General features: G+C 37.9%; 1 pseudogene; it reads right to left on the minus strand.

Annotated features, from left to right (window-relative positions):
- The window catches only part of LOC102815240, a 62299-nt pseudogene extending 47451 nt beyond the window's left edge, over positions 1–14848 (minus strand).
- Between the last annotated feature and the right edge of the window lie 213 nt (positions 14849–15061).

Raw genomic sequence — 15061 nt, forward strand, 5'->3', positions numbered from 1 at the left:
TGATAGTCGCAATTAGTCATGATAACAATTATTCACTATTGAATCATACAAATTATATCCCCATCTCTTTTCACCAGACCCATCTAGACAAGATGAAAACTATTCAGTGGAGACTCTTTCTTCACCCCCATACTCTTAAACTAAACTCCCTCTTGAAAGCTTGTAAGCCAGTCACTTTGTGAGTTTATCACCCCTTCATTTTAAGTAGCTAATGACTAAGTTGCCTGTCCCCCTATCTACCCTGTGTACAGAGGGGATAGCATTGAATCTTGATATGAAGATTCTTTCCCTCTCTGTTGGTATTTAGAGTTACTACCTCCATGAGTATAGGTCAGGTTCATCAAATTGTAGCAACTTGCCTTTGTTTCCTTTATTTAAAAAAATAATATGTATATATATATTTTGTAATCTTCATCTAGTCAAGTTCTGATTATCAAGCCATCGAGTACTATCTGCAAGTTTGGGTGTTCTTGTGCATCTCCCCTCACTTCATATCAGCTGGATGGGATGCTTACTCTTAACTCTAGCCCTCTGTGGCTATGTCCTTGTCCATGGGCTCAAGTGTCCCCAGGTCTCACCACACTATGAACCAACCAGCCCTTCCTCTTCTCTCTCTCATCTCCAGGTCAAAGGGAGTCAATGGATTGTAGTTGAACTCAGCCCATTTCTTCATTGCTGCCTTTCCCCCTCTTCCACACATCAGTAGACCAATGTGGTCACTAGCAACCTTGCATGCCTGTTCATCTGTTCCCTTCTGTTTCAGTCTTAGAGGGGAATTTGTCCTGAAGTAACTTGATTGCTTGGCTTGATGGCTTCCTGGCAAACAGCTTGCTTATTCTTGTGGTAGCCAGTCATGCTGACATTTTTATTTGGGTTTTTTTCCCTAATGATCTTTCTTTGAAGATGTATCTTCTGTTGCCCTAGCTGTTCCAGGCTGGTCTACTTGTCCTTGCTAATGGGAATGTCCCACCTCTTAAGGTTCTGGATGGGACTCAGGATTCCAATTAAGGTCCTACACTCTGCAAAGGATTTGCAACAGCCCTATTTCACTGAGCAAGCTCTAGACCCCCTTTTAGCTATTTCAATCAGTTATAGGCTGAAGACAGGCTTACAAATTTTCTGTAATCATGTTTCCCAACATTCCTTTCTACTCCCTCAAGTGTCTATTTTACAATAGTAGGCAAGGGAAACTTCATAAGACAGTCAAATATTCATAAGACAGTCAAGCATTTTAGTATTATTTCTCCTCTTCAAACTATGCCTAGATCCCTGTATCACAGAGCCCTGTTGTTCCAAGGTTGAGCATGCATCACTATTTACCTCTGTCCCACTTAGACCATGTAAACCTGTCTCTGTGTTCCCCTATCTATCTTGTTCTTCCACCACCTCCCCCTTCTTGGATTGCCCTTCCCAACACCCGAACTAAACACCCCACCTCAACCCCACTGTTGTGGTTATCTTATATTCCATTAATTCTTCCCCCCATTTAAGACAATCTGTTTTATCCTGTTTTGTCTTGTTGCTGACAACCTCATCACTGCACTTCCACCCAATCCGCCATCTTATTTGTTCTTCTTAGATTGTGTTTTGTGTAGTATTGAGCAATTTTCTTTGGCATGCTCTTATGTCAAAAAAAAAAAAATCAGTATTTGGATATTTTATGGATACATCAACATTTACATTTAGCTTGCTATCAATGACACTTACAATTACCAATATTTAACTCCCACATACACACAAATCCTGAAACAATATACAACAAAAACTACAAAAAAATCAGAACCTGTATAAGGTGGACACCTGTCACAGAAAGAAGACACAAATGTTTTCACTAATAGAGAGTGATAGAAAGGTGGTAAGAATATACCTTGTCAAAGGCAAAAGCACTTGTGAGACCCAGAAAAATAAGTCATTCCCAATCTAGTTCTGGCTCTCATAGGTTTCACTGTAAATATGGAGTGTGGAGAACTTCTTAAATATACAATTAATCATTTAGAACATAAATTATTTTCATATGTTCTGTGGAAAATTCCTCTGTGCGTATGTGAGTATGTGTGTGAGAGAAAGAGAGAGTGAGAGAAGTTGATATTCAACTTATTCTTTCTTGAAACTTGTGATATATAGAAATCTTACGCCAAAATGCTGGACTGTTTGGAAGTGAGTCCCTGGAAAAATGTATATTTTGCCATAAGTGTCTGCTGCTCTTTGGCTTTAGAGTTGAATACCATAATTTGTGTCATTTTTTTTGGACAAGCAATAGTACAGAATGTCATCCACACCTTTAAGATTTGCTAATTTCCTCCAGGAGCTTTACTGTTTCTCAGGCTAGCTGGTGGTAAAAAAATAGTTTCTTCCATTCATCAGACATGGTAATGCTCTGTTACTGTCTCAGCAAGGGAAAAAAAAAAAAAAAAAAGATTTGCTTTGCTTTGTTTTAGCTTACTTCTGTGCCTTCACTCTTTGACGATTTTAGGACATCTATAATAAACTATTTTCTTAAAGTGTTTTGAGTTTTGGGCACCTTAACTAACTACTGAAAAATGAGCTTATGAAAAATGACTTATCCATTGACTTCAGTAACATTGACTTCAGTTACTATTGCTGCGTAGCTGCTATGCTTGAGAAAAATACAGTTTGACTTTGAACATGTCCAAGTCTTACAATATGTGCCTGTCAATTTACACTGTATTTTCAATTGAAATATATTAATCATCTGCTGCTGTGAATTCTAGTCTAGTAGACATGTTTGCTAACTACTTAACAGGTTCTGCATTTCCTTCACTGATATTTTAGTTTTGTTTCCTGTATCTGAATTCTCTAACTTTACTTTTAGATTTTTTAGTGTTCAAATTTCACCCAGTTTTCCTATCTCAAATCAAGTGTTACAAATTACTGATTTATTATGTCCTTTTCTTTTGCTGTCAACTCAACTTTTCTTACCTGTGGAAGGAAATCATGATTCTTAAAGTGGAGGCTCAGCAAAAATGATGAAGAGCCCCAAGAAGATGGATTGGCATAGTGGCAACAGCAATGGGTTCAAGCATAATAACAATTGTGAGAATGACGCTGAAACAGGCAGTGTTTCATCCTGTTGTGCATAGGGTCGCTGTGAGTCAGAACCAATTCAATAGTACCTAACAGAACACCTTTTTTCCCAGTCTTCCTATCTGGTGTAAGAAGTGTTTATTTTCTCTTTGCATTGTTAGGCCTTTTTCATTATTTCTTTTATGATACCCACCATTTTTTTTTTTCCTTATGTTCCTTTCTTCTTTACATTTATTTATATGGTAACTTCTTTACAAGGTTGTATCTAGTATTTAAGTGGGAAAGGATATGCTCAATATATATGTTTAATCTATAAAACTCTTGAGTATCTAATTGTTGTTGTTGTTGTTGGGTGGCATTGAGCCAATTCCAACTCAAGCACCACAAATGCTGTTAAGTGCTGAAAAGTCAGTTTTGACTCAAAGCCAACCTATGTGCATTAAAATAGCAAGGTACCATCCTCAGAATTGTATTTTGAGTGCCTGCTACCTAAGGGGCCATCTTCCGTACTATAATAAAATGAAGTTCTGTTACTATTCATAGGATTTTCAGTAGCTAATCCCTCAGAAATGAAACACTGTTTATTTTTCCTACGCTACCTTAGTCTGGTAGTTCCTCTGAATTCTGTCCACCATGGATGACAAATTTGAAATATTGTTGTTATAACTTCTGGCATCACAGAAACATACAAGCCACCATAGTATGATAAAGTGAGAATGAGTAAGTGCAGATTTTTAAAGGCTGTAAGTTTTTAAAATCTATAGGAAGCTCTGGTAGTGTAGTGGTTACTAATCGGGCTGCGCACCGCAAGGTCAACAGTTCAAAACTACCAGCTATTCTGTGGGAAAAAGATGAGATGTTCTGCTCCTGTAAAGATTTACAGCCTTGGAAACCCTGTACAGGGTCACCATGAGTCGGAACTGACTCCATGGCACACAGCCACCATTCACTTTTGTTGTTGTTGTTAGGTGGTGTCAAGTCAATTCTGACTCATAGTGACTCTATGCACAACAAAAGGAAACACTCCTCGGTCCTGTGCCATCCTCACAATTGTTGCTCTGACAGCCTACCTAGTTCAAGTGATGAGAAACAGAGTCGAGTAGTACTGTTTCTCCCCTTAAAAATCCCTTAGCCTCGAGACTACAATAAATCAATAATGAAAAGTTGCCAAGAAGATACCAAGAAGAAATTAGTTCATACACACTTATCATTATTACCATAGCCATAGGAACAAGGAACATAGGCAAGAAACTAATATATTCCAGGCAATGTACTTCCATAAAACAATGGCTGTTGTATTAGATATTATATTGTATAGTATCATATAATCTCCAATCCTATTATATTCTATCATATTATATAGATGTGATAACTGAGAATCAGTGAGATTATCTGACTCAGGGAAAATAACAGAACTAGAAGACCACCTTAGAATTTTAGGTTTAGTTAAGAGCTTGTGGCGATAATAAGAGAGTGGTCGGATATCAACTACAAGAGAAGGCAGGTAACAGTTGACCTGAGGCTAGAAAGATAAGTAGAAATTGCAAAGAAGGGAGGAGCAGGAGACAATGACAGAAGCAGATGAAAGATGTGAAATACCAGTGATTTAGGGAAAAAAGAAAATAGCTCAGTGCAAGTGAGGCAAAGAATGATAAACTAGAGAGGAAGACAAAAAAGAAATGGTAGTAGATGTCTTGTACTATAAAACACTTGTATCTCAACCAAAGCAAGAATTGTTTCAAACAGAAGAATAAGATGATTTAGCTTGTTCTATTAAATTGGAAGTAGGTATACCAATTAAGGGAGTTCTGGTGTGGTGCTGTGGGTTAATGCACTAGACTGCAAAGCCATTTGAACTGCAAGGTCGGCAGTTCAAGCTCACAAGTCATTCCTCAGAAACCCTGCATAGGGTCGCTATGGGTCGGATCCGACTCGACAAGATTTAACAACAACAACAAATACCAATTAAGGGAGTCCTGGTGTGACGCTGTGGGTTAATGCGCCAGACTTCAAAGCCATTTGAACTGCAAAGTTGGTGGTTCAAGCTCAACAACTGCTCATCAGAAACCCTACACAAGGTCACTATGGGTTGGAATCAACTGGACGGCACTTAACCACAACAACAATACCAATTAAGAGGCTATATCTTGAAATGATTGGAGGAAGACTCATTAACAACCTGCGATATGCAGATGATACAACCTTGATCGCTGAAAGTGAAGAGGACTTGAAATATTTACTTATGAAGATTAAAGAGCACAGCCTTCGATATGGATTGCATCTCAATGTCAAGAAAACAAAAATCCTCACCACTGGACCAATAAACAACATTCTTATCAATGGAGAAAGGATTGAAGTTGTCAAGGACTTCGTTCTTCTTGGATCAACTATCAACACTCGCGGAAGTAGCAGTCAAGAGATCAGACGACGTATTGCACTGGGCAAATCTGCTGCACAGGAACTTTTTAAAGTATTGAAGGGCAGAGATGTCAGCTTGAGGACTAGGGTGCGCCTGACCCAGGCCATTGTGTTTTCAATAGCTTCATATGGATGCGAAAGCTGGACAGTGAATAAAGAGGATCGTAGAAGAATTGATGCCTTTGAGTTGTGGTGTTGGAGGAGAATACTGAGGGTGCCATGGACTGCCAAAAGAACCAATAGATCTGTTTTGGAAGAAGTGCAGCCAGAGTGCTCCTTGGAGGCCAGGATGGCTGAGCTTCGTCTCTCCTACTTTGGACATGTAGTCCGGAGGAAACAATCGTTGGAGAAGGATGTCATGCTGGGTAAGGTGGAGGGTCAGAGAAAAAGAGGAAGACCTCCAACGAGATGGATCGGCCAGGTGGCATCATTGATGGACTCGGGGGTGGCAGCGGTGGTGAGGTTGGCCCAGGATCGAACATTGTTTCGTTCTGCTGTGCATGGAGTCGCTATGAGTCGGTTTCGACTCGATGGCACCTGACAACAAATCTTGAAATGAATGATTGATAATGAAAATAGAAAATCATTAAAAATGGAAATAATTGGGAAATAGAATTGTTCAAATTTATTGAGTGATTAAGGAGCTGTGGTGGTTAAGTGCTTGGCTGAGAACAGGATGGTCAGTGAGTTGAACTCATCTATGCTACATGGAAGAAATATGTGGTAGTCTGTTCTCATAAAAATGTACTGGCTTAGAAACCCTATGGTAGCTCTACTCTGCCTTAAAATATTGCTATGGGATGGAATCATTTCAAAGGCAATGGGTCACTCAGTTATTGTAATAATGTTAAGGCAAATCATAAAAAGGGGGAAAAGCAGATTTAGTTGTTGTTAAGTGCCGTAAAGCTTGTTTCAACTCATACTGACGCTATATAGGGTTTCCAAGAAGGAGTTGGTAGATTTGAACTGCTTACCTCGTGGTTTACAGTCCAGGGCTGACCCTATATTGTCAGCACACCAGGAGTCCATATACAAAGTATATGCTAAAATAATTTAAAATTTTTTATATGTTCCATATAAAATAGGTAAAAGTATAAGATAAATTAACATATCTTCTGCCATCATAAGAATTTTCATTCAAATCTAATCTATACTTCATGATTTTAAATTTTATTTTTTTTTCTGAAATAGAGGAGACATGTATCTATGGCTCCTTTTATATGCATTTACTCAAATATATATTTGAAAATGCTATTGGCTTATTTTGAATTACAGTATTGTCTTTAGAAAGAAGTCAAGAAAATATTCCTTTCACCATTGAATTCAGCATCACCCACCCCAACAATAAATATTTAACCATTTGAAGAGACATGTTGGCTGTGTGGCTAACTCAATGTTCATTATTTATTCTTTATACAATGCTCACTTATGCTTGCCTATCTTTCATTAATTTACTGTTACAATTCTCTCCATATCTGTAAATGATTTAATGGAAATATTCCTGGAGTAAATATTTTCATAATTGTTTGAGAACATTCCACATCCTCATATGATAATGATCAAGTATTCCCGTGAATGGTGGCAAACCATTAGATATTTTTCCTTTCCTCATTGGTATATCTTATTCTCAATTCCTTGGCCAAATACAACACTAACTTGTCTATGATTCACTCTGCAGTAAATCAAGAAAGAGGTGAACCCTTTCTTTCAAACTCTGCATGTTTTGGCAAGCATTCATGAGTCATTAGATGCTGAAAACGTGCCACACTCTATGGTTATAGCTCCATTTCTATAAAGATATTTGACTTGAAAAAAGTCCATTTTAAACTTTATTCTACAATGCCAATAACTACAATAGTAAAATGTCACACCACCTAGAATTTATACTCTTGTCCTTTAAAAGTATTAAACTGTTTTCCATGTTGACTGCTCTACATTTTTTACAACCCTGCATTAGTGTGGTTGGTCTTCGATGGTATATTCCAGGGAATTCATGTCTGCACTATCTTTAACACCGGAATAAGATATGTTAATAGAGGAGAAGGCAAGATGGTAAAATAGGTAAATGGGCTTTCTAAAACAAAGATTGTTGTTGTTGTTATGTGCCGTGGAGTCAATTCTGACTCATAGTGACCCTATACAGGGTTTCTGAGGTTATAAATCTTTGCGGGAGCAGAAAGCCTCATCTTTCTCCTGCGGAACAGCTGGTAGTTTCTAACTGCTGACCTTGCGGTTCACAGCCCAATTCATAACCACTACACTACCAGAGCTCCTTAAAACAAAGATACAGATAACCAAATGAAACCAATGCAGATAACAATCCTGGAAATCTGAGCTTCAGATGAAGGGATAGAAAAATGGAATTGATGCTTACTAGGAGAGAGAGCTGAGCAGACACAGAGAAATAAGGTGAGATTGGTGGTTAAAGCCAGCAGCCAGACAGGCACAGCCACTGTAAGCTTTTGTGAGCAACTTCTGAGACAAAAAATATTATTGGCATTGCCAGAATATATGCTGTGGCTCACAGAGACAAAGGTGCAATTTTCTTCTTGTTTCCCACACTCCCTTGATGACCAGAGTTGAGGGCAGCCCCACCTGTGTACACCCCCAGGGAAGCGCCTTGCTCCGTGCAGTGGGAGCTGCACAGAGGAGAGCACAGTAAAGGTGTGGAAGCTGTTTGCATAAATCCTGTTCAGGTGGGCCCTACTCCAAATCTGAAGAGTCTGTACTGGCCAGCTCTGGACTAGCCCTCACTTAGAGAAGCAGCTGAACAGACACATGGGAAAGTAAACAACAACAACAACAACAACAACACAGAAAAGAAACTGACAATTTGTGCAGGTGGTCATGCCAGCCACCCTGTGGTCATCTTGAACTTTCACAGGTGGCTTTGACGGCAAGAGGGCAATAAGTGGTGTAAAGGCATACTGCTTATTGGTGGGCAGAAAGGGAGATTTTTTTTTTTCCTTCTTGTATGTTGTTGAGCAGAGTTGTGACTTGCCCCCATCCATATGCCCTACCAGGAAGCTTCTGCTCTCAAGGCTAAGTTACATGAAAGTTTGTGGGGAGCTATAGCACCATCCTTGGCGCTTGGAATCAAATGTGACTTATTCCTGACAAGCAGAGCTCTAATACATGGCATAAATACACTATCAAAAATTACTACAAACACACAAGCAGCATAAGACAAAACAGATGGCTGGGACTCCCTAAAAATTAGACACTTATGTGTATTGACAGGTTTGTACAAAAGAGTAAAAAGGTAGCCATCAGACTGGGATTTTTTTTTTTTTTTTTTGCAACAACAGACAAGGGATTAATCTCTAAAATGTATAGAAAAATACAGCATCTTTTTAAGAAAAAGACAACTTGATTTAAAAACGGACACAGACATGAACAGACAATTCACCAAAGAAGACATTCAGGTAACCAACAAACACGAAGAAATGTTCATGATCATTAGCCATTGTTGTTAAGTGCCATTGAGACAATTCTGACTTACAGCAAGCCTGTGTAGTGTTGCCAAGGAGTGGTTGGTGAGTTTGAACCACCAACCTTTCAGTTCAAACTAACCTTGCAGTCCAGTGCATTATCCTGCAGCGCCACACCAGTACTCCCATTAGCCATTAAGTTAAGTGCCGTGATGTCATATCAGTTCTGGCTCATAGCAATCCTGTAAAGGGTTTCTGAGGAGCAGCTGGTGAGCTTGAACCACCAAACTTGCTGTTCAAACCAAATTTGTGATCCAGCGCGTTAGCCGAAAGAGCCACACCAAGAGTCCCCCATCAGCCATTGTTGTTGTTATGAAGTGCCGGCAATCATTTCCGACCCATATAGCATTTCCGAAGAGCAGCTGGTGAGCTTGAACTCCTAACCTTGCAGTTCAAATGGCTTTCTAGTCTAGCTCATTAACCCACAGTGCCACACCAGGACTCCCCATTAGCCATTGGTGGTAGTGGTGTGCCATGAAGTCGACTGTGACTCATAACGACCCTGTACAGGGTTTCCCAGGCTGTAAATCTTTACAGGAGCAGAAAGCCTCATCTTTCTCCCATGGAATGGCTGGTAGTTTTGAACTGCAGACCTTGAGCTTAACAGCCCAACTCATAGCCACTACACTACCAAAGTTCCTCCCATTAGCCATTCAAGAGATGTAAATCAAAACAACAATGAGATGTTACCTCATACCAGCATTAACAACAAAGTTCAAAAAACAGAAAACAACAAATGCTAGCTAGGGTGTGGCGAGATGGGGACCCTCCTACATTGCTGGCTCACCTGTTATGGAAAACAATGTGGCACTTCCTCAGAAAGTTGCACTAAAAGTAACATATAACCCAGCAATCCCTTTACTTGGAATAGAAGAGCCAGGATATGAGTAGATAGGTAAACACTGATGTTCATTGTGGCACTAGTCACAATACAGAATGATGGAGACAGCCTAAATGCCCATCAATGAAAGAGTGGATAAACAAACTTTGGTACATATACACAATGTACTGTGATGCAGCATTAAAGAATAATAAATCTAAAAATCACCTCATAACATGGATGAACATGGAGGACATTATTCTGAGTGAAGTAAATCAATCACAAAAGGATAAATATTGTATGAAACCACTATTGTAAAAACTCAAGAAAATATTTTCATATTAAAAACCTTCTTTGGTGGTTACCAGGGATAGGAAGGAAGGGAGAGGAATTGACTGGCTAGAATGTAGATACATGTTATGGGGAAGGCAATATACAAAAAGGGGAAGGGCAATATGCAATAAGAGGGTGTTGTCAGAAGAATGAAGGTAGGTGAACACACAAGGAGATATTCAAGGGCTAAAGGAGACAGAACTAGTGATATATACAACCTTGAAACAACCATGATTTGTGTGTACATACATGGACAGAGACACAGACTGAATGGGTATGGGAGGAAGAGTGAGATATATATAAATTTTTGTATATCCCACAAATATATGAGTTTGAAATAGGGTATTTGTACATAGGTAACCATAGGGAGGAAGCTGGACAAATGTTGCATGGAGGGGATTGCAATCATTGGGGTGAAACAAGGCGTATGATTTGTTGAATGTAAAACAGATGATCTTGTCTGTAAATCTTCATTCAGTTCTCAATAAAAAATTAAAAATAAATGAATAAATGTTAATAGAGATTCTCATGATAGGTCACACTAGAAGTCTGTTTACATCAATTCAGCACATAATTATTGAGCAAGAGTTCACCTTTGAGTATGATTGTGTGTGTAGGAGAGAGAGAGTTAGAGCATGAGGAAGACAGGTGCACAACATCATATTGCAAAAAGTCTGTAAATGCAGTGCTATGTTCAAGTTTTAAAAAAAGTACAGTTGAGAAACAGAGAAGAGAAAGAATATTCCAGCTGCAAGATATTAGGAAGAATATAGCAATTTGAGATAGAGATAAACTCCAGTTTTTCCTTTTTGCATGTTTCAGGACAAATCCCAGCTCCGCTAATTTTGTAGTTATGTTATGGTGGCAAATTATTTGATCTTTCTAAACCCCAGTTTTGTATTCTGGAAAAGAGAAATACTGACCTCATGGAACGGAGTGGAAAGAACTAATACAGAATTAACAGACTCATATATAAACTACTTGCACTGAATACTTTGCGTTTATTTCTGATTTGTTTTAATTTCTCTTACTATGCTTAGTTTTTGTTGCTGTTAAGTGTCATAGAGTCAGATCCGACCCATAACAAACCTGTGTAGGGTTTCCGAGGAGCAGCTGGAGAGCTTGGACTGTCAACCTTGAAGTTCAAATGGCTTTGCAGTATGGCACACTAACCCACAGTGCCTCATCAGGACTCCCTTATTATACTTATTATCAATAATTGTTATTATTATTGAATAAGGAAAATTGTTTTCATTACTAAGAGGTGAAAGAACTTATCAAGGAGATGAAAAAGAGTGACTATTTCATTCTGGAAGGATGAACACTGGTAACCAGGGCATGGAGCTAGAACAGTACAAGGCCCAGGTACCGCCTATATGGTGAACTTTGAAGGAGTTGGCAAAATTATAGAGATTTTTATTGGAAAAATCCTATTTTGTTCATGTATGTAAATCACTTTCTCTTATATCTTACAAAGTCCTGATTGGAGCTCTTAATATAACCAGATAGATGCTGGAGTTGGTGAAGATAATGTAAAAGTTTTATATAAGAAAACTGTCTTTGAGGGAAATAACGCCTCTCTGGCAGTCCTACCCCCGTCTTCATGATCGTTGGTAGCTGAATAATGTTCTGTTGTGATTTATAGAGTTTTCATTGACTAATTTTCTGTTAGTAAATGACCAGTTCTTTCTATTCTGTCTTAGTCTAAAAGTTCCACTGAAGCCGGTCCACCATGGGTGACCCTGATAGCATTTCAAATATTGGTGTTATAGTTTCCAGCCCCAAGACAGTACTTTGTTTATATTTTCTGTTGCACTTACAATTATGGTAGCTTAGAATATTTGGATGTTCTCTTTTATTTTTTAGGTATTAAAACAATACTTGATTCTAGTAGATTTTAGTTTTTGTGATTTCTTCCATAAGTTTTTATTTTTTTCTTCCTCTCTAAGTTTTTATTTTGTATTTGTATTATACCCAGGTGTATTCATGTAAAGCTTACTTTAAATCAAGACTAGGTCTTATTCCCCTTTAAATGCAGAGCCTCAAACATAAAATCTGGCTCACACAGTAAATAAGTGATTATTTGTTGAAAGAAGGCTTAAGGAAATTCAGGCTAAATCATAGCAACAGGATACGATTTCAAAGGCTAGAATATCAGATACTGATGGAAATCATATATAAATTCTTCTCTGCCTTTCCTTTCCTATGTCCTTAAGGGCTTTGCCCATTCTCCTAGAGCAACAAAATTTCACAAGCAAGCATGGGACGAATATCTAAAGTCTTGCGTAATGAATAGGATAATAAATGTTTCTCAATTTAAAATATTAAAAATTGAACTCAAAATCTGTTCACAGTATCTACTCCTGCTCTTATATTTGTCTTTTGCAAATCTTTGACTTCTCATTGTGTTGGATATGGTCCAAATTCACCTGAAAGACAATCAAGACATTTCACTCATCACCTTGTTTTAGTTTACTTTGTAATCTCACTTGTGATCACACTCATGTTTCTTACAGTTCAGTCACCACAATCTACACATACCACATTGTTCAAACCTATGCTCCCTCCATCAAACCCCCTCATCTATACCCTTACTATATTATTCTACATATATATGCATTTTAAAATAGTAATGTATCTGCAAAACGGTATGTTATTGTTAAGTGCCATTGTTTCTATTCCTACTTATAAGGTTTCTGAGGAGCACTTGGTGGTTTTGAACAGCAGACCGTATGGTTCAAGGTCCAGTGTTTATCCTACAGTGTCACACCAGACAAAACAGTATACATTGTACATACTGTATATATTGTATATTCTCACTGCTCAGGAATACATAATCTGTCATTCTTTTAATTTAGTACCATCCAGTGGGTTCTGACTCACATTGCCCCTATGTAGGGTTTCCATAGCTATAGATCTTTGCAGTAGCAGAAAGCCTCATCTTTCTCTCACAGAGCAGCTGATCATCTTGAATCACCGGCCTTGTGGTTCACAAGTCAAGTGCTTAATTGTTGTTGTTAGGTACCATCGAATCGGTACCGACCCATAGCGACCTTATGCACAGCAGAACGAAACACTGCCGGATCCTGGGCCAACCTCACTACTGTTGTCACACTTGAGTCCATCGATGTTGCCACTTGGCCAATCTATCTCACTGGGGGTGTTCCTCTTTTTCCCTGACCCTCCACCTTACCAAACATGATATCCTTCTCCAGTGACTGGTTCCTCCTGACAATATGTCCAAAGGATGAGAGATGAAGTTTGGCCATCTTGGCCTTCAAGGAGCATTCTGGCTGCACTTCTTCCAAAACGGATCTATTGGTTCTTTTGGAAGCCCATGCACTTTCAATATTCTCCTCCAACACCATAACTCAAAAGCATCAATTCTTCTATGGTCTTTCTTATTCACTGTCCAGCTTTTGCATGCATATGAGATTATTGAAAATACCATGGTCAGGTGCACCTTAGTCTTCAAGCTGACATCTTTAAAAAGGTCTTGTACAGCAGATTTGCCTAATGCAATACGTCGTTTGATTTCTTGCCTGCTGGTTTCATGAGTGTTGATAGTTGATCCATTGATAAGAATGTTGTTTATTGGTTCAGTGGTGAGGATTTTTATTTTCTTGACATTAAGATGTAATCCATACTGAAGGCTGTGGTCTTTGATCTTCATCAGTAAATGTTTTAAGTCCTCTTCACTTTCAGCAAGCAAGGTTGTATCATCTGCATATTGCACGTTGTTAATGAGACTTAAAAAGTTTCCTTTTGCATGTCATGAATAAAAGTTGTCAAAGAAAAAGCTATCAAAGACAGATTTGTTTTTTTTTTCTGTTTGCCTATATTTATTTGTGTGTAAATTTATATTTATGTAGATATTTAAACATACATTAATTGTAACCACAGTAAGTTGATCTTTAAAATATAAATTTAAAAATTGATACAGCATAAGAAATATACATGCACCATCTGAAGACCTAACACAATTTTGTATACATCATCTGGATTGAAAAAAGTGTGATTTTCTAAGTACCAGAGATATTACTGCAACAGAGACAATTTGCTAAACTTTGTTACAGATAAGAGCAATTTCAAGTTTTCTCTCAATAAATCAGGGGAGACCTGAGATTAACATGTATGACAACACCACTCAGAACCCAACCCGGGTACAGAAGTATCCAAAGTAAAACAACTACAAGACTGAAAATAGGAAAACAGATATATGAATTTATTCTAAGAGAATTACAAAGTAAAACAAGGGAAAATTGTAGTTGTAGAACTTCCAAAGGAAGAGGAGGTCAAGTAGAGTTCAAGACAGAATAGATTGTTGTCTATTGTTGGTTCTCTGTCCAAAGAACTATGTTTAGTATTTCTTATAAAATTTCCCTAAATATTTACATATTTTTATAATTTCTGTTTATCTGGAAATGCCCTCATTTCACTGTTTGTATTTGAAATAAAATTTTTCTAGGTTCATGATTCTTGGTTGGGTTTTTTTTTTTGGTTTGTTTTTTTTCGGAATTTCATATATGTCATTTCATTGCCTTCTTGTGTGCGTGATTGCTGTCAAGAAATGACAGCTTAGTCTTACTGGTTCTCCTTTGTAGATAAATTTGGCTTTGCTTAGCTAGTTTTAGGATTCTTTCCTTGTCTTTGGTTTTGGAAATTTTATTTATGATATCTCTTGGTGATTACCTGTTTGGGGTTCATTTAGCTTTTGATTACGTATCTTCTCATCTTTCATGATGTTAAGGAACTTTTCTCCCAACACTCTTTGACAATTTTCTCTATGCTTTTATTTTTCTCTTCCTTTCTATTCTAGAATTCTGACCACATGTAAGTTATTCCTCTTCATAATACTCCACATAATTTTTAGGATTATTTTCTTCTTTTTTTCTTATTTCTTTGTTGTTAAGTGTCATTAAATCAGTTCCAACTCATAGCAACCCTATATAGA

The sequence above is a fragment of the Chrysochloris asiatica genome, unplaced genomic scaffold, assembly GCF_000296735.1.
Source record: "Chrysochloris asiatica unplaced genomic scaffold, ChrAsi1.0 scaffold00006, whole genome shotgun sequence".
Taxonomy (NCBI): Eukaryota; Metazoa; Chordata; class Mammalia; order Afrosoricida; family Chrysochloridae; genus Chrysochloris; species Chrysochloris asiatica.